The sequence below is a fragment of the Narcine bancroftii genome, chromosome 11 (genome assembly GCF_036971445.1).
Source record: "Narcine bancroftii isolate sNarBan1 chromosome 11, sNarBan1.hap1, whole genome shotgun sequence".
NCBI lineage: Eukaryota > Metazoa > Chordata > Chondrichthyes > Torpediniformes > Narcinidae > Narcine > Narcine bancroftii.
Genome location: NC_091479.1, coordinates 99,333,084 through 99,358,406, shown reverse-complemented (window position 1 = coordinate 99,358,406; position 25,323 = coordinate 99,333,084). Strand labels below are relative to the sequence as shown.

The window sequence follows — 25,323 nt, the reverse complement described above, 5'->3', positions numbered from 1 at the left end:
GCCAACAGCAGAGAGTAGCCCCTCAAGTTGCCACAGAATTGGCGAAGGTTCTCCCTCAATGGGACAGAAGGGGTTCCAGGATTCAGACCCAGGGACGGAGATACGTTTTCAGATTGGGAGCAGATTGGAGGGGCCATTGGCAGGTGCGCCTTCTCACACATCCACTGTCCTAGTTTTCTAGCTCATGAGAGGTTGTTGCCCGGGCAGCCGCTGTGAACTAGTAGTAGAAGGAATTAACGTGGTGGATGAGCAGCTAATCAGGTGGGCTGCTTTGTCCTGGATGTTATGGACCTTCTCGGAAGTAGTTGGGGTTACATACATCTAAGGCAATGGAGGGTGCCTCACCTCACTCTTTACTAATGAGTTGGAGAGTCAGGGAATCCTATAGAAGACCCTGCTCTAAAGCTTGTCTCTTAGCCACACTGTTGCAGTGGTCATTCAGCTGACCATTTCGATGGTGGAAAGTTTAATGATGATAAATAACATCTTTGAATACAAACATGCAAATGAGGATTAGGAATTGAATCGGTTTATTATCATGTGTACTGAGATACAGTTTAAAAAAGCTTTGTTTTGTGGGCTATCCAGGCAAGTCAGTCCATAGCAGATCAGGAGGAAACTGTTCAACTACTTTAGCCTCTTTTGCAGCTGATCTTAAATGAGGAGCAATACTCATTCTCAATTCTCCCATCTGAAGAAATCCCCCCTTAGATAGCCAAAAATACCTTCAAGGTCCACTTTGTCTCAAAGGACTATACTGATTGGTGAGTACTTACAGACTCTCTATTGCTGGAAATGATTACTGTCTGATGCAGTTGTGGTGAGAATGTAACTTGCCAGCCCATGTGTCAATGTTGTCTTGAGCCCCTCTGGTGAAAGTAAAGGTAAAAGTTCCATTATTGTCACATAATGCTACATTTTGAATGTAACATACATGAAATTATTTAACTTTTCTCTACCTTAAGACAGACAGAGTTGCCACTTTGTCCAGCGCCCCTCACAGAAACCTACAGCACTGGTGTTGCTAGGTGGTTTCTCCTTCAAGTACTGACCAGGTCTGAACCTGCTTAGCTTCCAAGATCAGACAATCTCAGGCCTCAGGACATTTAAGTAAAAGCCTCATTTTCTCTTCACCTTGTGTAACGTAAATATATTTATTGTTTTTTTTTTAAAATGTAGTCAGTAGGAGAAAAGTATGGAAGAAAACAGAACTTGACTGATTCACAGGGCCCATAAACTTTGAGCAGAGTCGGGGGTTGAGAATGGCTGATCTCGGTCTTTCAGCAAGGATTCATGAATTAGATCATTGCTGAAGTAAATGAGTTGCGTTTTAGCACTGCCACATTTTCTTAAGGATTTGGCAGGAATCCATAGAAAAAGCATGGAATTGTAATGCACACGTCCAAGCCTTTAAGATGAGAGGAAAAATGCAAGAAGAGACGTGTATACAATATCCCAACTTCCTGAGGTGCATCCAATCAAAATCTGACCCCAAGCAACAAAAACAAATATTTAAGACACAAGTTTGGACAAATAAGAAACCTTTGGCGAGAATCTCAAATGGAGAGATAAGATGTGGAGAAGTTGAAGGAGGAAATTCCAGAATCTAACGAGCCTGTCCTCTTGTCAATTCTGTCACCAGTTTAAGGTAACAGATGCTGTAATGAAGCTACAGGGGCCCATCACCATGACAACGGTGGCCCAGCATTTGAGATTAGACTGGAGACGGGGAAGGAAGGTTCGCTTCAGCCGTCCCTCACACTGCTTGACCAAAATCTGTTGGTTTGAGAAAGGAAGGCAACAGAGTTTATCGGTGACATACTTTGAGTGCCAATAAAGGCAATTAATGCAAAACCAGTGGAAATTAAAATTTCTGCCCATGTTCATAGTTAGGAAAGCAGCCTTCGTGTATATTTTTAACCTATTATTTTATTCTTATTTATTTTCCTCAATTCTTTTTTTGCTGGATACTTGAGGCTGGTAACTGCTTGAATTCCAGATACCAGGGGGCTTTGCTGTAATAACAATGCAAGCTGACATTGAATCCAAATGAACAGATCTCTAAACTGTCGTAGACGGTTGCAGAGACCAGGGAAAGGAGACAGACATTATTCTGCAGCTATGATACCCATGATTAAATGACATCTGAAGAAATGAATATTTATCAAACTAAAAACTTCACCCCCCCCCCCCCCCCCCACCCCACCACCACCTGTCAAGGGTAAAATTTCAAGGATTTTACTATTTAAAATGTGAATGGTAATTTGATTTTTCTGATGGGTGGGAACAAAGTTATTTCTGTCAGTTGAAGAGTCAAGGACAGGGGACAAAGCCTGAAAAACTGGTGCTACCCTTTCTGGACAGAAGTTCAGAAACTTTTCTGCGAGGAGGGGGATCTGCATTTCATTTTGGTCTGTATTTGTTGGAATTTAGGAGAATGAGGGAAGAACTCTGAAACATTTCAAATGTTGAAAGCCATGGATATAGAAAGGCTGTTTCCCCATGTGGATTGTGGAGGAAAACATGGCCTCCCTGTCTGCCTGGAATATTGTGGATTGCAGGTGGTCACTGTTCTCCCTGTCTGAAACTTATGCAGAAGTCACATCACCTGTCAATCAAAGTTGGACTCTGGCCATCCATTAGTGCACATCTTGACATTGGTTAATTTAAATCACCTAGGGCCATTACTGGCTAGACGCCCAGATCAGCACTGTATTTAACATCAATGCACAGTATCTTCTTTCACTCTGCCTCGTGGTCCAAGCCCTGGGCATCATTCATGCCAGGCCACTACTGTGAAGATAGCTGGGTGTTGCAGGTAAGGTGTGAAGTTGTGTGTGTGTGTGTGTGTGTGTGTGTGTGTGTGTGTGTGTGTGTGTGTGTTAGACAGCAACTGGTATCGGAGTCCAACCTAGGTCCAATTTAGGAGTCTATATCATTGTTTAGTAATATAGTAATTGAGTATTGTTTGACTTTCTCCCGTTTATCTCCTGTGTGTTCAATAAAGTTACCTGTGATTATAACACTTGTGTCCAGACTCATCTCTCTGTGAACCCATCAAACTCGATACTCTTCCAAACGTAACAGAAAGCTATTTCAGATAGCCCAAATGTTGAGATGTAAAAGCGGAGAAACTCTGCCAAAATGCATAATCACCTACCTTTCTGAATGTGCGGAGGTGGTCTCCAACCCCTCTCCGAGAGGGATAATCTCTGCCGCGCAGTCCTCTGCCGATCAAAGCCATACTAAGCGGGGGTTTAGGGCTGGGCTGATGATGCCTGAAACCCATCTCCCCACTCACTCCTCTCCTTCCAAATTAGGGTGGGGGGAGGCAGCAGGAGCCCTCAGGGCAGTCGAGGCAGTGGGGGCCGGCAGGGACCATCAGGGCAGCGGAGACCATCGGGGCAGCAGGAGCTGTCAGCGGAGGCAGTCAAGGGGCGACCGGTGCGGGCTGGGACAGCCACACCGGGCTGCTTCAGCCTTCGGGGCTGCTCTCTGTGGCTCAAAACATGGCAGAGCAATGGCTGTCTTCCCTAACCATAATCTCCCATGCAGCAGGAACGGTTCTGGGAACCACAGAGCGGTTTCAGCTGTGTGGGGGATTATGGGTAGGGAAGGCAGCCATTGCTCTGCTGCGTATTTATGACGGGTGGAGTTACGGCACCAGTCGCTCCCATCTCCGACAGATCCAGAGGGCGCTATGAGGCGCCTCTGGATACGAAGGGGACACTGGAGCAGCCTTTTAGGGCTGCTGTCTGAAAAGTAAGCTCCCATTTTTCCATCTGCTCCATAGCCGATCTCAAGGCGGAGGCCCAACATGAAATGGCCTAGAGTCTAGGACCAGAGGCCACAACTTCAGAATTGAAGGGTGTCTGCTTAGAACAGAGATGCCAAGGAATTTCTTCAGCCAGAGGGTGGTAAATCCATGGGATTTGTTGCCACAGGCGGTTATGGAGGCCAGATCATTTGGGTATACTTAATAGAGATTGATAGGTTCTTGATTAGTCAGAACATCAAAGGTTAAAGGTTATGGGGAGAAGGCCAGGCAATGGGGCTGTGGGAAAATGGGTCAGCTCATGTGGGGCATGACCCTATTTCTGCTCCTATGTCCTAATCTTTAGGCAGTAATCAAAGCTTGTTTTAAACCCAAGACCGATGTGAATTTCAGATAACAAAATTCTTTCAGACAGCATCTACGAAATGGCAGAACAGGACTGAGGGGCCGAACAGCCTTCCTGTGCTCCTACGCCATGCACAAGCGTGTCTGCATCTCTGTGCACAGGCACTGGGCACCGGCAGTGTCCTCGGATCCTAGAAAGTTGATGACGCCCATCATACATTCCTCGTGCCCTGTCCAAAAGTTTGAGGGTGGTTGAATGTCGACACCAGGTTAAAATGAAGACAAGAGTAAATTCTAAAGTACATTTTCTGTGATTAGAAATTGTTTACACTGCCACTGACCTGGAGAGCTGTCCTGTAAACACAGAGTAAACAGATAACACCATGCTCTCTCTCTCTACTCTCACCACTGATTTCCTTCTGAGTGAAATGTGTGTAAACAGAACTGATGATTATTTTTCAGTAAGTGAGGAAATATTTGTGATTCTTTCATCAGAAAACTCATACCCAGATTATTCTTAGCATACACTCGCCACAACCCATGTGACACTGCCAGGAATATTGTGATTCTTGCTTATTCATTCATGCTCTTTCATAAAAATCGCCTTCCCTCTGATGTAATCTATTTAAAGCATACTTTGCATTTTAATTTCTTTTGAACATGTGTTCTCATTTAAATTCTCAAGAGCTCATTGGTAACTAACAGAATCTAATTTGGTATTTTTATTCAACATTTCAGCCCTGTGATATCTGGGCTATTAAATCATCAGTATTTTAGGAAAACAGCAATGAATTTTTAATTTGTTCACTCAGATGCAAAATGCAGAGCTAAATGTTTTAATTAAAAATTGCTCGACTACTTTCTCCGTCAATTCTTCAGGGGTGAACACTGTGGAAGGTTTAATGCAAACATGCATACAAAAGCACGCAACATTTGCGAAGATTTTCTGCACACATGGTATGCATGGATTGGACTGTAGCTTGTAAAGGGACTAATTTCAATGTTTCGACCAATTGCTAAGACCCATCTCAATGTCATTTTCAGCTATAACCAGTCCGAGTGTGGGCCAGCAATTTATTTGTGTAATTATTCTAGCTTAATGAGGCCATTCAGCCCTTGAATACTATTCAGCTTCCTGTTAACAAGCAATCCTGTTTGTTCCATTACCTGGTTATTCTGTCAAGTGCAATTCAATTCTCTTCTGTAAGCTTCACGGTTCACCACTCCAACAGGTAGTGAATTCCAAATACAGTACTAATGAATGCTCAGTGGCACCAGTCAACGGAAAATTTGTCTCTAAAGCACCAGAGAGATGGTTCAAGGCATGTTATAGGTCTAAGAGGTCCATTGAAGATGAAAGATGGTCTTGGATTTGGACAAATCCGTCCAAATTCATCGGTGACGCAGCGCTCTGCACAATACACACCACTGTAACCTCTTCCTAGCCTTGCTAAACCCTAATCTGGTCACTCCAATATCAGCCAGCCCTGCCTGGGGTGCTTTACGCTCTTACAGCACTTAGATCAAATGACCAGGTCCATCAAACTCCCTCTCTGCAAGTTATAATCCTCCAACTAGTCACCCAAAACATCAAAATGGACCCTGATCACACATGCGAGGGGGACCCATTAATTAATATGCCACTTTAAAATGCCTCCACAAGATGTTCTCATTATGAGCAAGAAAATTAGCTCGCATTGATATGCAAGACACAAACGTGCTGGAGAAACTCAGCAGGTCACAGAGCATTTCATAGGAAGTAAAGAATAACCAATGTTTCAGGCCTGGCCTCTTCGTCAGGAATGATTCCTAATAAAGGGTTCAGGCTCGAAATGTTTTTCCATCGATGTAAAAGTCAAATAATTAATGTAATCATACAGATTACAAAGGGGGAAAAAATTAAAACTGTATACAAGATGGTAGATAATCTCCCTCAAACCCCTCACCCTCAAAATAATAATATAAAGACATAATATAGTTATATAAAGTTAAAGTAATGAAAGAAACTTTCAGGATTGCAAAGAGGGATGGGATCTACCACACATACTTAAACAAAATTCTTTAATACAATTCATAAGAGATTCTCCCAGGTCCAGAGGCACATTATAAATTTAAACCTAATATTTGAGTTTATAGGTGCCAAATTTGTAAAAATGTAGCATATTTATTTCTCAAATTATATGTAATTTCTTTCCAAAGGAATACAACTTTGAATTTTTGCATTTCATCTTGCCATACCCAAATGTGCATTTGATTTCCATGAAACTGCAATAGACCTCCTCACCACCACTAATGCAACTTTAACAAATTCTAACTGATACACTGACAATTTTAATTTAGGTCTTGTTCCTTCAGTATTTCCTAATAAAAATAAATCTAGGTTTAGTAGAAATGCAACACCTGCAACTTGTTCCAGAAAGTTTCCTAAATCCACCCACAAGACGAGCTCCACTTTAATGGATCCAAGAGCTTTGTAATGCTCGCTTCTCTTCCACCTGTATTTGCTGCCCGTCTCTGGACTATGTGTGCTGGGTGGTGCGGATCCTTGATGATTGCTGCTGCTCTCCAACGGTTATAGCAATGCTATTACAGTGCCAACGACTCGGGTTCGAATCTGGCGTTGTCTTTGAGGAGTTTGTACGTGCTCCCCGCGACCTGCGTGAGTTTTCCCTGGATGCTCTGATTTCCTCCCACTCTCCAAAATGTGCTGGGTTGGTAAGTTAATTGAGCATAATTGGGCAAAATGGGTTTCATGGGTCAGAATTACCTTCTACTCTGCTATATCGTTATATTAAATTCAATTAAAAATAAGGACAAATTCATTGATAGTCTCTGAGTTTTCAAAACGAACCACAACACCAAGCCCAACATTTTATTAAAACAAGGCCTGAACATTAACTCTGTGAATCCTGCAGATTAAAAGCAATGTGTGCCTCAGCATGGCCAGCTGATTTAACAGCAGTCACAGTTATTAAAGAGCTTTCAGCTGCAGAATGAAGATAAATACTGCTTCGTTCCAGTCACAGCCAACTCTCGAGAGTCAGTACTGAGGGAAATAATTTAATAATTATACTAGTTCTGGCAAAAATCTGACACGCATTAGCAGTTCTGATTGGATATTATGACAAAAAAGACATGTTTAAGACCTGCTTTCTGTCCACTACAATGTGTAATGATCTGGGTGATTTCTGTTCAGGGTGACTGGAGCAAAGTCTAGGTTCAACTCCCGCTCTAGAGACCCGAGTGCATACTAAGGCTGACTTGTACTGAGAAAATCTGACATCGATGAGAAGTTCTATCCTTCAGAAGTTCAAAGTTCATATTTATTGTCAAGAGTATATACATGATATCACAAGATTCTTTTTCCTGCAGGCCAGGGAGAATTCCTACTCATCAGTCTTGCAAAAAACTGTGCTCAAGAAAAGATGTGTATACAAAAGAGAGAAATGTAAACAAAGAAAATAAACTGTGCAATACAGAAACTATTCAATAATCAATAAAGTGCAAAAGTCAGAGGCCTTCAAGGAGCCCCTGATGGAGTTTGGGGTTGAGGAGTCTGATGGTGGAGGGGGAGCGGCTGTTCCTGAACCTGGTGGGGCGAGTCTTGAGACACCAAGACCTCTTTCCTGATGGCAGCAGCAAGAACAGAGCCTGTGCTGGGTGGTGGGGATCCTTGATGATGGTTGCTGCTCTCTGTCAGCAGCGTTCCCCGGAGATGTTCTCGATGGTGGGGAAGAGTTCAACCTGTGATCTACTTGGCTGTGTCCACTACCTTTTGCTGAGCTTTCTGTTCAAAGGTATTGTTGCTTCCCCCCCACCCCCACCCCCAACTGCAATCATACCAGGCTGTGATGCAGCCGGGAGAACTCCACGGAGATGGCCCTGGAGGTTAGGATTGTACACAGGTCACTGGTGGCAAGAGGTCTATCAGCTGCCCCACTGTGTCATCTTTGGTTGTTGTATACATTCACAAAGGAGATGACCTTGGACCCCTTCGGTTTTTACAGTCACTCGGCATGCAGCGAGGTGTATCATGAGGTCCCATCACACTCAAAACAAAACCTCAGCCCAGTGTCCGGCCAACATCAGATTCAACAAAATTTCTTTATTTCAGCTGCAGCTGCTCCCATATCCAAATGGAGTTGGAGACAAGCATGACAGCTCAAGAGAACTATACACTCAAACGCTTAGACATCTATGAATTTTAGGGATACAGACGGTGCCGAATCCATCCTGAAACTGATGAATTTAACAGTCAAAACCCAATTATTCATTTCATGATTACTTTTCCTCTCAGGGATGATGGGAAAGAAATGCTGAACAGCTACCCTGTGTGATATCAATTCACCTCCAAAAGGAAAAACAGTGGATTAAATCAAGTAAAAACACACAGAAATGCTGGAGGAACTCAGCAGCATCCATAGGAGGTAAAGATACATTTCCAACGGTTTGGGTTACAAGTCTTTCTTCCAGGAATAAGAAGGGCTCAGGCCCAAAATATCTTTACCTCCTATGGATGCTGAGAGATCGGCTGAGATCCACCAGCATTTCTATGTGTTTTTACTACAATCACAGCATCTCCAGACTTTCTTGTTTCACTGCATTAAATCAAGGCATTGTGCAGCCAGAAAAAAAACCCAGCATTCATAAAAGACAGTCATCTGAAACCCGATCTCAAAATGCTAATTAGAGTCAGAAGAAATAATATACATCAGCTGTACAAGTCCTGGACACCCAGAGATCAGTTCCATAACAATTTCCTGCTCATACAAAGCGTCATCTTTCCCTCTCGTTACTTGTGTTTTCCCAATCATATTGTGTGGGGAGACACATTTGCCTTACATGGAGCTGTTCAACAGATAAGTCTCTTTGTAGCACCAGGGTTTCTACAGTCTGGCATGGTCACTGGGGTGAAACACAAATGTCTACAGATGCTGTGACTGTGGTTAAAAACAAACACAGAAATGCTGAAATAACTCAGCTGCTCTCACAGCGTCCATAGGGTGTAAAGATATATTACCTACTGGCCCATTAGGTCTGAGCTTTGAAGAAGGATTGCACGGTTAACATAGTAGTTAGCGCAATGCTGCTACAGAGCCAGTGACTCGGGTTTGAATCCGGGCACTGTCTGTAAGGAATTTGTATGTTGTCTCCTTGTCTGTGTGGGTTTTCACTGGGAGCTCCTGTTTCCTCCCACCCTTCAAAAATGTACAGTGTTTGTAGGTCAATTTGAGAGGAAATGGGTGCCACAGGTTTAAGTGGCCAGAATCCGCTTCTACCATGCTGGAAATAAATCTAAATTTTAATTGAAAATGTCTTTACCTCCTTTGGACGCTGCGTGACCTGTTGAGTTCCTGCAGCATTTTTACGATCACTGAGGTGTCCTTTTCCTCTTGACGACTCACTGGGAGCTTGCCTTGAACAGGGCTCAAAGAATTACTGAGGAGCCTTTCCATCTAGCACACAGTACCTTTGACCCACTACTGTCAAGGAGGTATAGGAGCATCAAAATCAGGCTGGGAAATACTGTGAGATTCATGAACAGAGTCTAATAACCAAGCAAATAATTCAAAATGTGTGTGTGTGTGTGTGTGTGTGTGTGTGTGTATGTATGTGTGTGTGAGTGATTATTATATGCCGAGTACTGTGTATGGACAGTGGTCTGGAGAAACACTGTTTCACCTGGTTGTATACATAATATTGAATTTGAACTTCATTGATATTCAAAGAGTGTTCCTTTTTTTTTAAATTTTTTATTTTTCACACCATAAATCACATTAGCCATGATATACACTATTTCTTTTTCACACATATACAGTGACTTTTTCTCCCCCCCCCCTCCCTTTCCTCCCAAACCACCCCCCCACCCCCCCCTCTCATCCATTTTAGGTATACAATCTAGGTTGCATTAAGCCAGTCAGAAAATGTTGTCATTCAACAAAATTACACCAGAAATTCTACTGAGTCCATTCTTTTCTTTCCTTCTCCTTCCATCAACTTAGGTAATGTTTGTCCCCGGTAGGTTTTCGCTATTGTATTTAATGTAAGGCTCCTATACTTGTTCGAATATTTCAATATTATTTCTTAACCTATATGTTATTTTTTCTAATGGAATACATTTATTCATTTAAATTTGGTAGTTTCTTCCTTTTAATTTGGTTATGTATTCCATTAATATTTAAAGACATATAGTTCAGCGTAGCCCTTTTATATTTTGTTTATCTTCTCTTTCCGTTTTTCCATCATTACCTTTCCTCCTTTTCCATTTCTGTTTTCTTATTTTCAACTCTTTATAAGACAACATTCCTACAACATCCAACATTTTCCTTATTCTCCTATTTCTATCTTATTTATCCCCAATCTCCCCTTCACCTCCTGAGTTGTCCTTTATCCCTTGTCGGACAACCACATCTCCCCTCTCCATTTGGATTTGCGAATCCACTCGCAAGCGTCAACTGATTTTGCAGTGACCGCTATTTCCCCCCACCCCGCCTCCCCCAGAAAAGATTTCACTTTTCATATGTCACAAAGGTCCCTCTTTTAATTCCCTCCTTATTCTCTCTATTCCATTACCTTCCCTTATTAATTCTTGTCTATACTATCTATATTTTCCTCTAAGTACAGATACATTCATGTATGCTCATTGTCTCTATTCACTCTTATACCTCTTTACCCGCATACATATCAATCGTGATCATTTTTACTCTCATTACCCGTCTTCATCCCTCAGTCTATTTTTGTCTTTACCCACATACATATCAATCGTGATCATTTTAACTCTCATTACCCGTCTTCCTCCCTCAGTCTATTTTTGTAATTGTTCTGCAAATTTTCGTGCTTCTTCTGGATCCGAGAATAGTCTGTTTTGTTGTCCTGGAATAAATATTTTCAATACCGCTGGATGCTTTAGTATAAATTTATACCCTTTCTTCCATAAAATCGCCTTTGCTGTATTGAACTCTTTTCTCTTCTTTAGGAGTTCAAAACTTATATCTGGATAAATGAAGATTTTTTTCCCTTTATACTCCAGTGGTTTGTTGCCTTCTCTTACTTTTTCCATTGTCTTCTCCAGTACCTTTTCTCTTGTAGTATATCTTAGGAATTTTACTACAATAGATCTTGGTTTTTGTTGTGGTTGTGGTTTAGAGGCCAATACTCTATGTGCCCTTTCTATTTCCATTTCTTGCTGTAGTTTTGGACATCCTAGGGTCTTAGGGATCCACTCTTTTATAAACTCCCTCATATTCTTGCCTTCTTCATCTTCCTTAAGGCCCACTATCTTTATGTTATTTCTTCTGTTATGGTTTTCCATTGTATCTATTTTTTGAGCTAGTAGTTCTTGTGTCTCTTTAGTTTTTTTATTAGATTTCTCCAATTTCTTTTTTAAGTCTTCTACCTCCATTTCTGCTGCTACTGCCCGTTCTTCCATCTTGTCCATTTTCTTTCCCATTTCTGTTAAGGTCATCTCCATTTTATTTATTTTCTCTTCTGTGTTGTTTATTCTTTTTCTTAAATTCTTAAATTCCTGTGTTTGCCATTCTTTAAATGACTCCATGTATCCTTTAATAAGAGAAAGTATATCCTTTATCTTGCCTTTCTTTTCTTCTTCTATTTCACTGTACTCTTCCTCTTCTTCCTCTGGGTTGACCATCTGTTGTTTCTTTGGTGCCCTTTCCTCCTCTTCTTTCTTGTTTCTATTGTCTTCTGTGGTCTCTTCTTGCTGCAGGTGTTCTGCAGCTGTCGTTGCCGGCTGTGGAGATCGACTCCCCAGCTGGTCCCCCCTCCCGTCGGTGTGTTTTTTTTCATGCGCGGTTGCGCACTTTTACTCGGCTCTGCGAGCCATTTTTGTAGTCCATTATTTACCGACCTGAGGGAGCGGGTTTCTCTCTCCGCAGCGGGCCTCTTCGGACAGGTAAGGCCTTCACCTTTTTCCTCCTTTGTCTTCTCTTCCTCTCTTCTTACCGTTGCTTTCGATTTTTCTTTTTTTGTCGCCATCTTCTTTCCACCTTTATACTCACTTTTCTGTAACTTTTATTTCTGTGCCTTTGTGTTTTCCTTTGTTTTTCCCGACTTTTCTGGAGAGGGCTGGAGTTCACTGTCCGGCCACTACTCCATCACGTGACTCCTCCATATTCAAAGAGTGTTCCAATGCAATTAGTCCTGTTTAGTGTACGTTCTCCATGCTGTCTAAAGATCAACATGTTAGGGAATATATTCAGCCATTGCTGTTGGTCATGAACATATGATTCAATCATTCTTCTCCCTCACATCCATTTCTAAAGATCCCCAGAGAGCTTCATTGTCCTTCAAGACTCTACGAATTCAAAGAAAGCATCGTGCAAAACTCATTACATAAGCCAAGTTGTGTGGTAAAGGTTGATGATTGAAAGGCATCTGGTCACCTTCAGCCCTAACCCTGTCCACTTTTTGTTCAGAACATGAAATCAAGTTCAAGTTTATTGTCATCTGATTCTACAAGAACAACATGATGAAACAATGTTCTCCGGACTTCAGTGCAAAAACACGCAGACACAAAATCAGACATAACACACATCCAAAGAAACAAGACGTATAGTAGGTATAAAAATAAATAAAATATTGTTTAATGGCAATGGACACTGATGGTTTGTTAAACAGTGATGTCAAAATGCGACACGGTGGTTAGGCGCAACCTGCCACTCTGCTACAAAAGAGGATCTAACCCAGTGGTTCTCAACTTTCTTTCCACTCACATATCACTTTAAGTATTCCCTATGCCATATGTGCTCTGTGATTAGTAAGGGATTGCTTAAGGTGGTAACTAAGTGGGAAGGGAAGGTTGAGAATCACTGTTCTAGAACCAATTGCTACTGAAATATTTTGCTTGAGAAAAATGGCCATTGGCCCATTTTCTTTAGAGTTCTGAAACCGTGCACATAACGAGTCAATTAGGGACGATTAAAACAGTGATTTTCAATTTTTTTTCTTTCCACTCACATACCACCTTAAGCAATCCCTTACTAATGGCATGGGGAATACTTAAAGTGGTGTGTGAGTGGAAAGAAAAAGGTTAAGAACCACTGATTCTCTTTTTTTTCAGATTTCATAGTTTCTGTAGAAAGAGTTATAATGATTAGTGTGAAGACAGGCAGGGCAAATGGAAACTCGATTTCTAGGGAAGTCTTCAGGCAGTGTCTCAAGAAAGCAGCCTCTATCATCAAGGTCCCCCAACACCCCTCACATTGCTACCATCAGGAAGGAGGTACAGGAGTCTGAAGATGACAGCTTTGTCCCTTCTGCCATCAGATTGCAGAATGGGCCATGAACCACAGACACTATCTCACTTTCTCCTATTCTCTTCCATTACTTATTTATGAAATGTAACTTATAGAATATTTGCTCTGTGATACCGCCACAAAACAACAAATTTCATGACATGTTCATGACAATAAATTCCAATTCTGATTACAAAAATTGGTTTACTCACCATCTTCTAGAGTAGAGTCCCTACCAATAAATGGTAATTCTGCCTCACCCACAGGAAAAAGAATTTCAGTATGTGATGTCATGTATGTACTCTGACCATAAATCTGAACTTTGAAAATACTTGCAATGACACCGCTGTTTCTTCCTTTGCATGAGATTTTTTTTGTGTGATTAGGAAGCAAAAGGGAATAACCCTAACACTTGAGCTAGAGTTAGTTCAGGTGAACCTGCTCCACAAGGGCCCAATTCCTCAAGAAGTAAAATATGTAGACACCAGAAACCCGAGGTAAACACAGACATCGTTGGATATACTCAGCAGGTCATGTGGCAACTGTAGAGAAACAGACTTAAGGAACATAAATGCTGATTACGGATAGATCATATCATATTAGATAGATCATCATAATCTTTTTCCCCCAGAATAAGGGAAGATCCATTTATTTAGGTAGCCATTCTACAATACCGTGCACTTTAATGTCATCTGCAAACTTGCTGAACATACCATGTATGCTTTCATCTAAATCAGGGGTGGCCAACCTTTTAATTTATACTGCACGGCAACAGGCGATTTCGGCCCACTAGTCCATAACTGGGGTGTAGGTTAATTGGGCGGCACGTACTCGTTGGGTCAAAATGGCCTATTACCGAGTTGTATGTCTAAATTATAAATTAAAAGGTTGGCCACCCCTGATCTAAATCATTGATAATGTAATCAAACAGCAATGGGCCCAGCATAGAACAGTACTGAACAGTAGAGGTCTTTCTGCCCACAATGCTATGCCAATCAATATAAACCTACTCAAAAACAAAACCCTCCCTACCTCATAACCGTCTATTTTTCTTTCATTCACTTATCTGTCTAAGACTCTTTTAAATGTCTCTATTGTACCAGCCTCCACCACCACCCCTGGCAGCGCATTCCAAGCACCCACCACTCACTGTGTAGAAAACATACCCCTCACGTCTCTCCTAAACTTTCCTCCCATTACCTTACACAAATGTCCTCTTATGTTTGCTACTCTCCCCCCAGGAAAGAGATGTTGGCTGACCACCCTATCTCTCTCTCTCATATAATCTTGTAGACCCATGTAAAATGCACAGAACTCTGTGGTCCACTACTTATCACAGGCCTCCAGTCCGAGAAACAACCTTCCATCATCACCTTCTGCTTTCTTCCATGAAGCCAATTTTCTATCTATTCTGCTATCTCACCTTGGATCTCAAGTGATCTAACCTCGCAGAGCAGCCTCCTATGTGGAACTTTCTTAAACGCCTTGCTGAAATCTATGTCTACATCTACAGCTCTGCCTTCGTCAACCTTCTTGGTCACGTCTTCAAAATATTTGTGAGACATGACCTCCCACTTACAAAACCGTGTAGACGGTCCCTAATCAGCCTGTGTATAGCCAAGTTGTCAATCCACCTGCAGCAAAGACCACATCAAAATGCCTGGGCACAGTGACCAACATTATTGAATCGAACGCTCAAGAGCTCCATTACCTAGCAACTGTGAACGAGTGTGATGAATGATAATGTACCGTGAGTTAGCATTGGTCTGAAATGCAGCAGCAACTCTGTGATGGAAATGCAGCTCATGAACATTGAATACCGCTATAATTAAAATGGTGATCTTGGAATAAATCCTTACAATGTGGCAGGAGGAAGTTCAGCCCATTAAATCTGTGTCACCTAATTTGATTTCATTCCCATATTTATTTTCCAGCAACATGTTTCATGCTCTATTATCTGCCTTTGATTCTCCAACCTATGCTAGAGGTTATATACAGCCACCAATTCACCTCCCAACCAGCCCATTTTTGGAATCTGGGAGGAAACCAGAGCACCTGCGGAGACCCACTTTGATCCAAAGGGCTGGGGAGCTCAGGAGAATTTAGAATGGAGTTGATGGGATGCGAGTGGTACACCTTGAGCATTTATGTCACTTAAACTTATTGCATCAAGATTTTGGAAAAATAGGGTTATAAATCATTGACTCCAGCTGTAGACAGTAGTACTTGTGCTTCTCCACTACGTGTGTCACATTCTGCATTAATCATCCTGTCTTTCATCAAGAACTCTGGCATAGAAAGACAGCTCCATGGAAATTGCAGAGAACCTCACCAGGGGTGGGGAGGGGGGAGAGAGATGAATGGAGAGACAGAGACTGCGTGAGAGAGATAGAGACAGACACGAGAGGTAAGTAAATGCAGATCTCAGGAATGGGTCAACCTCCGCAGAAAGGGCAGGTGATCATTCAGACAGCAGAGAATTAAGAATCAATCTCAATAGCTGAGGTGTTCTATTTGAAGGCTGGCAGATCAGCTCCTGGGGGAGTCCAGTGGTCTGGAGTAGATCTCCATAGATTGGGGGAAAGCTGTGCATAAGTTTTCAAACAGAACAGTATGACATGCAGAGAGGAGAGAGGGGGCAGAGAGGGGGGTGGGGGGAGTGGGAGAGAGGTGGGGAGAGGAGGAGAAAAGGGGAAAGAAGAGGAGGAGAGCAAGAGAGAGCAATAGCAATGAGCCTGGGAAAGGAGGGGGAAAATATGTTTATTCAGAAAAAAAACATAAGAAATAATTTTTTTTAATATGGCTCATGGCTTTCTTTAATCTCATAGTGTCTCTTAATGTTATCAGGGTTATAGTGTCACCAGATTAATACAGAGCTTGTACAAAGCAGCATTGCCGCTCATGTAGCCTCTTTGACTACACTTATGTGAGAAACTGTTACCCTGGGCCCAGCTCCTCAGTGTCCAGTGTAGGGGCGGGGGTCCTATGCCCCCCCCCCCCCAGGGGTTACAGCACATTCAAATAAAAGCCTTGCTCAGCAACATCAATATTTTTTATGTCGGTAAGAGAGAAGAAGGGAAGGGGCGTGGCAAGATGGCGTAGTGGGAAGACGTGTGGTTCCACCTTCCCCCAGTGAGACTTCTAAATACCCGAATTTAAAATTTGTAAAAGTGGTTAAAAATAATATTTACAGACTTTGAAATATTGGAGGATTGCAATGGCTGCAAATGTGAAAAAATCAAAAGCTCAATTGCAAAAGAAATTACCTTACAAAAGTGTTGAAGAACTGAGGCCTACTCACGAAGTTGAAGCCATGGAGTCAACTGGAGTCGCCAAGCCTCAGAGGACTCCTGCTCAGTTGAGTATTACGTCGGCGCCGATCGCGCAATTGCAAGATGGTGCCGGCTCAGTGGCGGGCTCGGCCGGCCCCGACTCACGCCCCCGTGAGATCAGGGGCGCGAGCGGATTGGCCGAGCGAAGACAGATCCGCGAGCCCGCAATATTGCCTGGCGGTCGGTAACTTTGCCGGGCATGCGCGGAGCGTCATGGGTCCAGGAACTACTGGACAAGGTGTGGGCCGTGGGGGAGCCCGAATGACGGGCGTCCACACCCGCAGCCGCACTAGAAGAGGATCTTTGATGTTCATGATGCACACATTAATGAAAAATAGTACAAAGACGTAATGTCTGAAGATAGTCATCAGAAAATGGAACAGAGCTAATCACTCCAGTCAATAAATTAATTCAGAAGGAGCACTTCCTTTCTTGGCATCAGTGAAAACCTCAAATACTGTTGGTCGATTCAATGTCGTCTGGGTGTTCACACCTTCTACCACAGCCGGACATAACAAAGTTAATTAGTGAAGGAGAGAAGAATGAAAGGCAGGTGAGTCATCAATCAAGCATTCTGCTGCTGGTTCAGATGGCTGGGCATTTGGACTGTGACTACCTCTGGAACGTAGCTGACATCTGGAATATCATCATTTAGTGGCTTAATGGTTCAGGACGTTTCCTGTGTTAAAGGTGCATGGGAAGAAGAAAGGTCACAAGGAACTCCACTGGAATGATATCAAACATGAATGGGTTACGTAGGACAAGGTACAGCCATAGGTTTTGTCCAAGATATACAGGATGAAACACAAAAGTCTGCAGACGCTGTGATTGTAGTAAAAATGCAGAAATGCTGAAGGAACTTAGGAGATAAAGATACATTATCAACGTTTCAGGCCTGAGCTCTTCTTCAAGGTATAGTTAAAAAATAAAGATTGACAGGGGAGTGGAGCGGGTCAAGTGAATAGGATTTATTGGTATTTCTCCCATAGTGCTGGTCCAGACAAAAAAGGTCTCGTAGTGTCCATAGGAGTGAGGTGATTTTTTGGACCCAAACTATCACATTATAACGGGATTCCACTATAACTGGTTATGGATAGGAGGACGGGAGAAATATGCCCGAGGTTCAGCTGGAGATATGATTTTACCGCAAGTCTTTCTGCGCCACCTGACCAAGCTGACTATCCAAGGTAGTCCCCTTTGCCTGTATTAGGCCCAAACCCTGCTGAACCTTTCCTCTCCAGCCTGTCGAAATACCTTTGAGATATCCCAGATCCACCCACCTCGATCGACCACTACCTCTGACAGCTCGCTCTTTTCACCTGTCTCACCCTCTGTGTGAAAAATCAATGGTAGAAGGAGAGTAAAGAAGGTTCTCTGAGATTGCAACAGGATCAAGGCACACAGGATACAGGACAAAGGAACAGCAGGTGGAATTTAACTCGGACAAGCATGAGCTGTTGCACTTTTGTAGGTTGGATTCAAGCTCGGGGAGCCGATGGCTTGAACTGAATTGGAGTCTCGTGCAGCAAGAGGCTGCGGGAGTGCAGGAGGTGAATCTATGGACACCCAGTGACTTTGAAGGGTCTCTCTTTTGCTTCTCTTTCTCTAACTGTAAGGGGTGCCAGGCAATACTAATGGCAAATATTTGCCTTATGGCAGACTAAAGGGAATTTTGTGTAATATTGTATTTTGGTTTTATTACATGATAATAAACAGTATCTGTAAACCAGGGTAGGACTTGCAGAGTGAATGACAGTGCCTCTCGAGAGCCTCTTGTGTCCCTTTTTAAATCCTTTCCTTCTCACCTTAAGTTTTAAAATCCCTCACCTTGGCAAAACATCTACGAAAGCTACAAATGGTGGAATCTTGAATAGGCAAAGAATTGCTGGAGAAATTCAGCAGGTCAGAGAGCAGCCATAGGTAGAAGTGATTAGTTCACACTTCAAGGCCTTGAGAAAGAGTGCAGACCTGAAACTTTGACTGACTACTTCTACCCATGGATGTTGCCTAACCTGCTGACTTCCTCCAAAAAGTCTTCATCTTACTAACCATGCTAACTCTTTTGTCATCCAAGTTAGTGTAGTAGAATACCCTTGTAGATTTCTGAGACTTGACCTAGGCCAGGTAGAGATACCACCAGTAAATGCACAACGCTGAAGAAACTCACCAGGTCAAAGAATGCTCTTATATAGCAAAGATAAAGATACATAATCAATGTTTCAGGCTTCAGCCCTTCAACAAGGTATGAATAGTGTACCTTTATACAGGGCTCAAGCCCGAAACATTGGTTATGTATCTTTATCTTTACTATATAAAGTACACCGTTTGACTTGTGGAGTTTCTCCAGCATCGTGTTTTTACTTTAACCACAGTGTATGCAGATTGTCATGTTTTACTCCAGAGAAACCAGCAATGCAGGCTCAGCTATCTTCTCAATCCACTCGCAGGAATGGCAAACCAATGTTGGAATCCTGGGCTAAGACAACACCCCTGGCATTTACTGGTTCCTTTAGATAAGTCCCAGTATTTGCATATCTGACACCAAACTCCCAAAACTAAACCTTTGAAGTTCTGTCGAATGCAGAGGATGTATTCATAGCTTCCTTGCAAAACATGTAGCTTCCTTACTGACTCATGAAAAACTGTGACTGTTCAAAGTACAGGGGCTCCTCAACTTTTGATGAGGTTACATTCCGGCAAATCCATCGTAAGTTGAAAACGGAAACCGCACCTACCATTTTTTATAATTAAATTTTGAATACCTTCAGTCCATACTGAAGAAACTATTACGTATACAGCTGAAATCACACTGGGCACGAAGAATGTTTGAAGCATCGAACTAAAATTAATTGCTGAATGGTGAGGAGACACAGATGGGTGTTTAGTAGACATAATGGTTTGTTTACAGTGTATTCGTTCACCTGATCGCTACAGAGACTGCAAGCGTGGTTGGACCAGCATCGCGAGAGATTATGTTGTACGATACTCTATTGCCCAGCATCATGAGAGAGTAGCTTTGCACATATTGCCAACGTGGAAACAGATCCAAATTCAAAATTGAAAGTACGGATTTGAACCATCATAACTTTGAAGAATTGGAAGTCAGACCATCGTCAGTAGGAGAGCACCTATATGGAGGTATGGGTTTTGGCTCAGCATTACAGATATCCAGTACTTTTGTCAGGAGCTTGCAGGCAGCTCAGCCTCCAAGTCTGGCAGGTTGCACACACTCCCCAAACACCCACCTGCTCCACCAGTCACTGCCTCTCCCACCCACAGGTGAGTCAGTGGGACCCTCATTGGTCTTAAAGGCAGCTCAGAACTGGAGTAGAAACAAGCCATCAACTATCTCGAGGACCCACGTCAAACCAGAGGATATCTGTACAAGGTGAGAGGAGGAAGGTTTAGGGGAGATGTCAGGAGTAAGGTTTTTTTTTACAGAAAAAGTAGAAGATGACTGGAACCTGCACCAGGGAGGAAACCAGAGCACCAAGAGGAAATTCACACAAACTCCATCCTGACGTCAGATATGGTCCCAGGTGTCCGGTGCTGCAAGGTTGCAGTGTTATTAGCTGCGCCAATGTGCCACCTTGTTTACCCTCTTGCTCAGAGCTCAGCTAGAATTTGCTGAAAATCATCACAGCCTTCCTTGAAAAACAACAGCCCATCTCCATGCATCAAATTCCCACCATCACACAGTTTCAAAGCTCAGGGGACACTTTAAACAGACTCACCGGTCAGGAAATCCTGTGCAAGCTGAGAGGCTGCACAGATGTCACAGTGAACATGAAAGCACTCCCGTAGTTCAGAGCCTGTGCCCGAAACAGGAAATTCTTCTCAACTGAGAGAACAAAGCAATTTTAGCACATAAGGTCAGATCATCTACAACATGCTCGCTTATCAAGGCCATTCAGCTGTCCTGCGGAGGAATGGAGCTGTTGGAAGAGATTTCCTTTCCCTTATTTGAATGATTAAGAGGATGCACTTTGCGGCTGCTTCCTCATGGCAGGAAGGCGGAATCCCAATATATCTATCACAATCCTTCATTTTATTTTTCTTTCAACTTCAGATTCAACTCAACTGGTAAAGAGACAAGGCTGAATTTAATTGTTTAGAGTCAAGGGCACCAAGATACGGTAAAATATACGTCGTTTTGCATACTCGCCAGGTAAGTCACCCTCTGCATGGCACAGCAGGTGGAGCAAGAATAAAGACGTCTTACAATAAATCAAATGTGAAAGGTAGAGTGTCAGGTTAAAGTGTATATAGTGTTAAAGAGAAAGGTGAAGCTAATCAGTGCAAGGCAGCATCTTATATCAATGGGAGGTTCATTCAAGATCCTGATAACAGAAGGGAAGAAACTACCTTTGAATCCAGATGTGAGTGTTTTTCAAACTCTTGGAACTTCTGCATGGAGGAACACCGACGATGGAGAGCAGCAGGACTCATCAAGGATCCACACCACCCAGGTCATGCTCTGTTCTCACTGCAGATGAGTAATGAAAAATGTGCTGACCAGCTGCATCATGGCCTTGTATGGGGGAACCGATACCTCTGAGCGTGAAGCCCCGGAGAAGGTAGTGAACACAGCCCAGAACATAACAGGCAAAACTCTCTCCACCATCGAGTACATCTACTGGGAACGTTGCTGTCAGAGAGCAGCTGCAATCATCAAGGATCCACACGTGGTGAATGTCTGCTAAGCTGCATGTCTCCTCTCTGGCAGCCTTGCTGTACTAACATTGGCTGTGCATTATCTCTTCTGTTAAGGACTCTCCCCTTGGATATAACTGTATATGCATCTATTGTCCTTCATTATTGTACCATGAGTTTCTGCTAATTAAAGCCATGATTATTGTTTGACCACATCGTCTTTGCCTACTTCATCAACTGGCGCTTCACCAGGTTCTCATTGCTACCATCAGGAAAGAGGTATAGATGCCACAGGACTTACACCACCAGGCTCAGGAATGGCTGCTACCAGTCCACCATCAGACCCCTCAACAACAATTAGAGACTCTTTTAAGCATTATTTATTTATTACTGATTTTTTTTTCTTTGTATACATATTTCTACTCAAGTACAGTTTACAGCAGAAATTCTGCCTTGCCCACAGGAAAAATAATCTCAGGGTTGTATGTGATATCATGTATTGACACTGACAATAAATTTGAAGATTTGAACTTCTACTTCAGGGGTGTCAAACTCAAATTCACGGAGGGCCAAAATTAAAAACTTGGACTAAGTCGAGGGCCGAACTAAATATTTATTGAAATTTTTCAACAACATCTGCATGTTTTCTCTTCTTTCAACATATGCAATGTTAAACTTTAGGATATAACTTTAGGAGGATAATGTTACAGGTCAGGAGTAGGTAGCTCAAGTTCACCCTTTGCTTGACCTGAGGGAAACATATTTGGTCCCTGTGGAGATGTAGTCAGCATTCACAGGCTGTGTCCATTTTGGCCTGCATCAGGACTCAGCATTTCCTGCTCACTCCTCAGGCTCTAGGCCTCTATTCACCCTCGACCCACCATCCCTCTACCTGACCAGTCCTTTACCCATCCTCTACTCACCCCTCACTCCACTCGGTCTGCCTCTACCCACCCCATCCTATACACGCCCCTCTACTGCCTCTCCCCTCAACCTGTTCCTCCCTCTACCCGTCTCTCACCCTCTAATCACCCCTCCCCTACTCGCCCTTCCCCTCCCCTTTTACCTCTTCCCTATCCACCCCTCCTTCTACTCATCCCTCCCTCTAACTGCCCATCGCACCACCATAACTTCCCCTGCCCATTACTCCTCATCTACACCCTCTGCCCACCCCTGCTTACCAACCCACTCAGGCCCAGCGCGCTGCCGATCAGCCTTTGCGGACAGCCACCATTACACGTGCAGGGCCGAACCAGCCGTCCCTGGGGTCCGCGCGGGTGCAAGCGCTGAAGGCCGTGGCGACCGGGAGAAGTGCGCTCGCGCTGTGGAAGGGCCGTCCGGTGCCAGTCACGCGGGGCTCGTGCTGCCTGGGGGCCGTGCGCAGCCTGCCATGTCCGTCGCGCCGACAAGAAATCACAGGCGCTCGCCCATCCGCCGCACTGCTCGACAGGTGGGAGAAGTGACTGGTTGTGCGGAGAGCCTTCCAACTGGCTTGCCGGCTGATGACATCGACAGACTTTTCGTGTTACAATTTCTCGTGTTACAATGGAGAAGGATGTGCAATGAAGGGGGAGGATGGTGGGGGTGACATTACCAAAAAACAGCATCGGCTCTCGCTGCAGGGTGGGCCACCTCTAATACATTTTTGAAATGATCTTGCGGGCCAAATATAATTATATTGCGGGCCAAATTTGGCCCGTGGGCCAGAGTTTGACATGTGTGTTCTACTTGAAGGGAGGGGGTGTGACCAGGGTGAGATGTTGGCTGCTTTCCTGAGGCAGCAGGAGATGAAGACGAAGCCAATGGAGGGGAGAGGGTTGGTGTGTGATGGCCTGAGCTGCATTCACAACTCTCTGCTGTTTCTTGTGGTCTTGGGCTGAGGAGTTCCCACCCCAAGCTGTGAAGCACCCGGACGGGTTGGAACAAGTAAAAATAGCCAAGGGACACTGGGCCCTCGCTGAATTTCCTTATGCTTCCGAGGGTCTAAAGATGGTAGTGATATTGATTTCCCTTGGTGGGACGTTCAACAGCAGAAGTGCACTGCCTTAACCCACAAGCCCGAGTACTGAAGGCACCTGCGCTCCTATCGATGAAATTCTATCACCATCAAAACACAAGGGAGACTAGAAGCTATGAGCAGGTCAAGCAACATCTGTGGAGGCTGGATGATTGACGTTTAAGGTCGTGATCCTGCATCAAAATCAAGAGCATAGAGAGAAGGGAACCACTATAAAGAGATTAGAGTGAGGGGTGAATCAGGGGCTTGAAGGTGATAAGTGGAACCTGGACAGAAAGGGGATTGGGTTGGGGGGGGGGGGGGAGGGAAGGAGAGGTTGAGACAGGGTCTGGAAGGTGATAGGTGGAACCAGGTTTGGAGGAAATGATGGACAGTTGGAGCCAGGAAGGGGAGAGAGGAGGTAAGGTTGAAACTGGGGCTGGAAGATGATAGGTGGATCCAGGATAGGGGAGAAATAATAGACGGGTGGCACCAGGAGGGGCGAGAGAAGGTAGATACAGGGAGCAGAAAGTGAAGGGTGTAAGCAGGTAAAAGAAAGATGATTCAGTCGGCAGATGGGAAGAGATTAGTTGGCTGGGGGAGAAGAAACCAGGTAGAAGACAATCAGGTGGAAATTGGAAAGGTAAACACAGGGAGAAATCTACCAGGAGGAAAGTGAAAAAAGCAGAGAGGGAGTAGGTCAACTGTAATGGGAAGATTCAATGAACACCCCTCATAACTCTGTGAGAGCCTCTTCAAACATCATTCAGTCTGCCTGAGGACACCATCACCCATCTACAACATTTACTGGCCCAAAGCTTTCTCCCTCTTCCCCCATTGCCAAACACTCCAGCCCACAAGATCCAACACTCTGAGGCATTCTACCACTGCCAGAGAACTTTCATTTGGGAGTAGGAGACATTAGGTGTTCAGTTCATGAGCAGATGTTCGATAGTTCAATGCAGATGTGGCCATCAGATAATACAGCAATCTGCTGCAAAGCATTAATACACTGATGTCGGTGCTTAATTGCTCAGGTTTCCACACGTGCTGACGTTCAGTCCAATGCAGTTCATTTACCCATATGCACACCTCCCACCCTTTGGGGGCCAGCAACCTCCTCACATCTTCACTAGAGGCTGAAGCGAAAATGAACCATGAATCAAAAATTGCCTACAGTGACCAAGGGGCTCATGACATCAGGTGACATAAATAATGGGCTGCTCTGGCAAAGAGAAAGGTGTGTGAAACCTTTGTCTTTCGATGACTCCTGTATACTTGTAGCATTGCAAGAACAGAGAACAGCATTGTCAGGAAACCACACTACAATTAAAGGATGCAGCGTTGCATAATCTGCAGATGCTGCGATCAAGTGCCATAAACAACAGCGCTGAAGAAACTCAGCGCAGCAGATCATGCAGCATCCACAGGAAATAAAATACGCTCCATGTTTCAGGCCTGAGTGAGCCCTTCGACAGAAAAGTGGAAAATGCAGGATGGTTGTTTTTCCAGGTTCTCGAAGGGCTCAGACCTGAAACGCTGGTTATCCTTCCCTTCCTTCCTATGGATGCTGTGTGACCTGCTGAGTTTTCCAGCACATTTGTGTACTGCACTCGACCACAGCAGACTTTCTTGTTTACCAGCGCTGTAATCAAACTGCACATTTTTAGAGTTTAATCACCCACCACTAGCACTGAGACACTCCGATGCCAGTGTCCCACTCAAGTCCTTTTTTTACATTAAGTCAAGTTTATTGTCATCTGATTGCATGAGTACATCTTGATAAAACAGCATTTTCTAGTCCTTAGTGGAAAACACGTAACAAGTGCAACAAGAAGAAAGTTTAAAAAGTTAGACTTATGCAAGAACTGCAAATGTTAGACTGTTGACCAATGAGAAGCTGAAGAGATCAGCGAATCTCTCTCCACAGATGCTGTCTGGCCTGTTGAGTTCCGCCATCTTCCCATC

General features: G+C 43.7%; 1 protein-coding gene across 13 annotated transcripts in view; it reads right to left on the bottom strand.

Annotated features, from left to right (window-relative positions):
• The window catches only part of srgap1a (SLIT-ROBO Rho GTPase activating protein 1a), a 229,322-nt gene that overhangs the window by 144,993 nt on the left and 59,006 nt on the right, over positions 1-25,323 (bottom strand). Inside the window, exon 2 of one of the 13 annotated variants that reach the window (XM_069904206.1) lies at positions 777-869. The exons of the other annotated variants lie outside the window; for them this stretch is intronic. The gene's annotated coding sequence lies outside the window, so the exon portion shown is untranslated. The remainder of the gene's footprint in view (positions 1-776; positions 870-25,323) is intronic. 13 annotated transcript variants of the gene reach the window in all.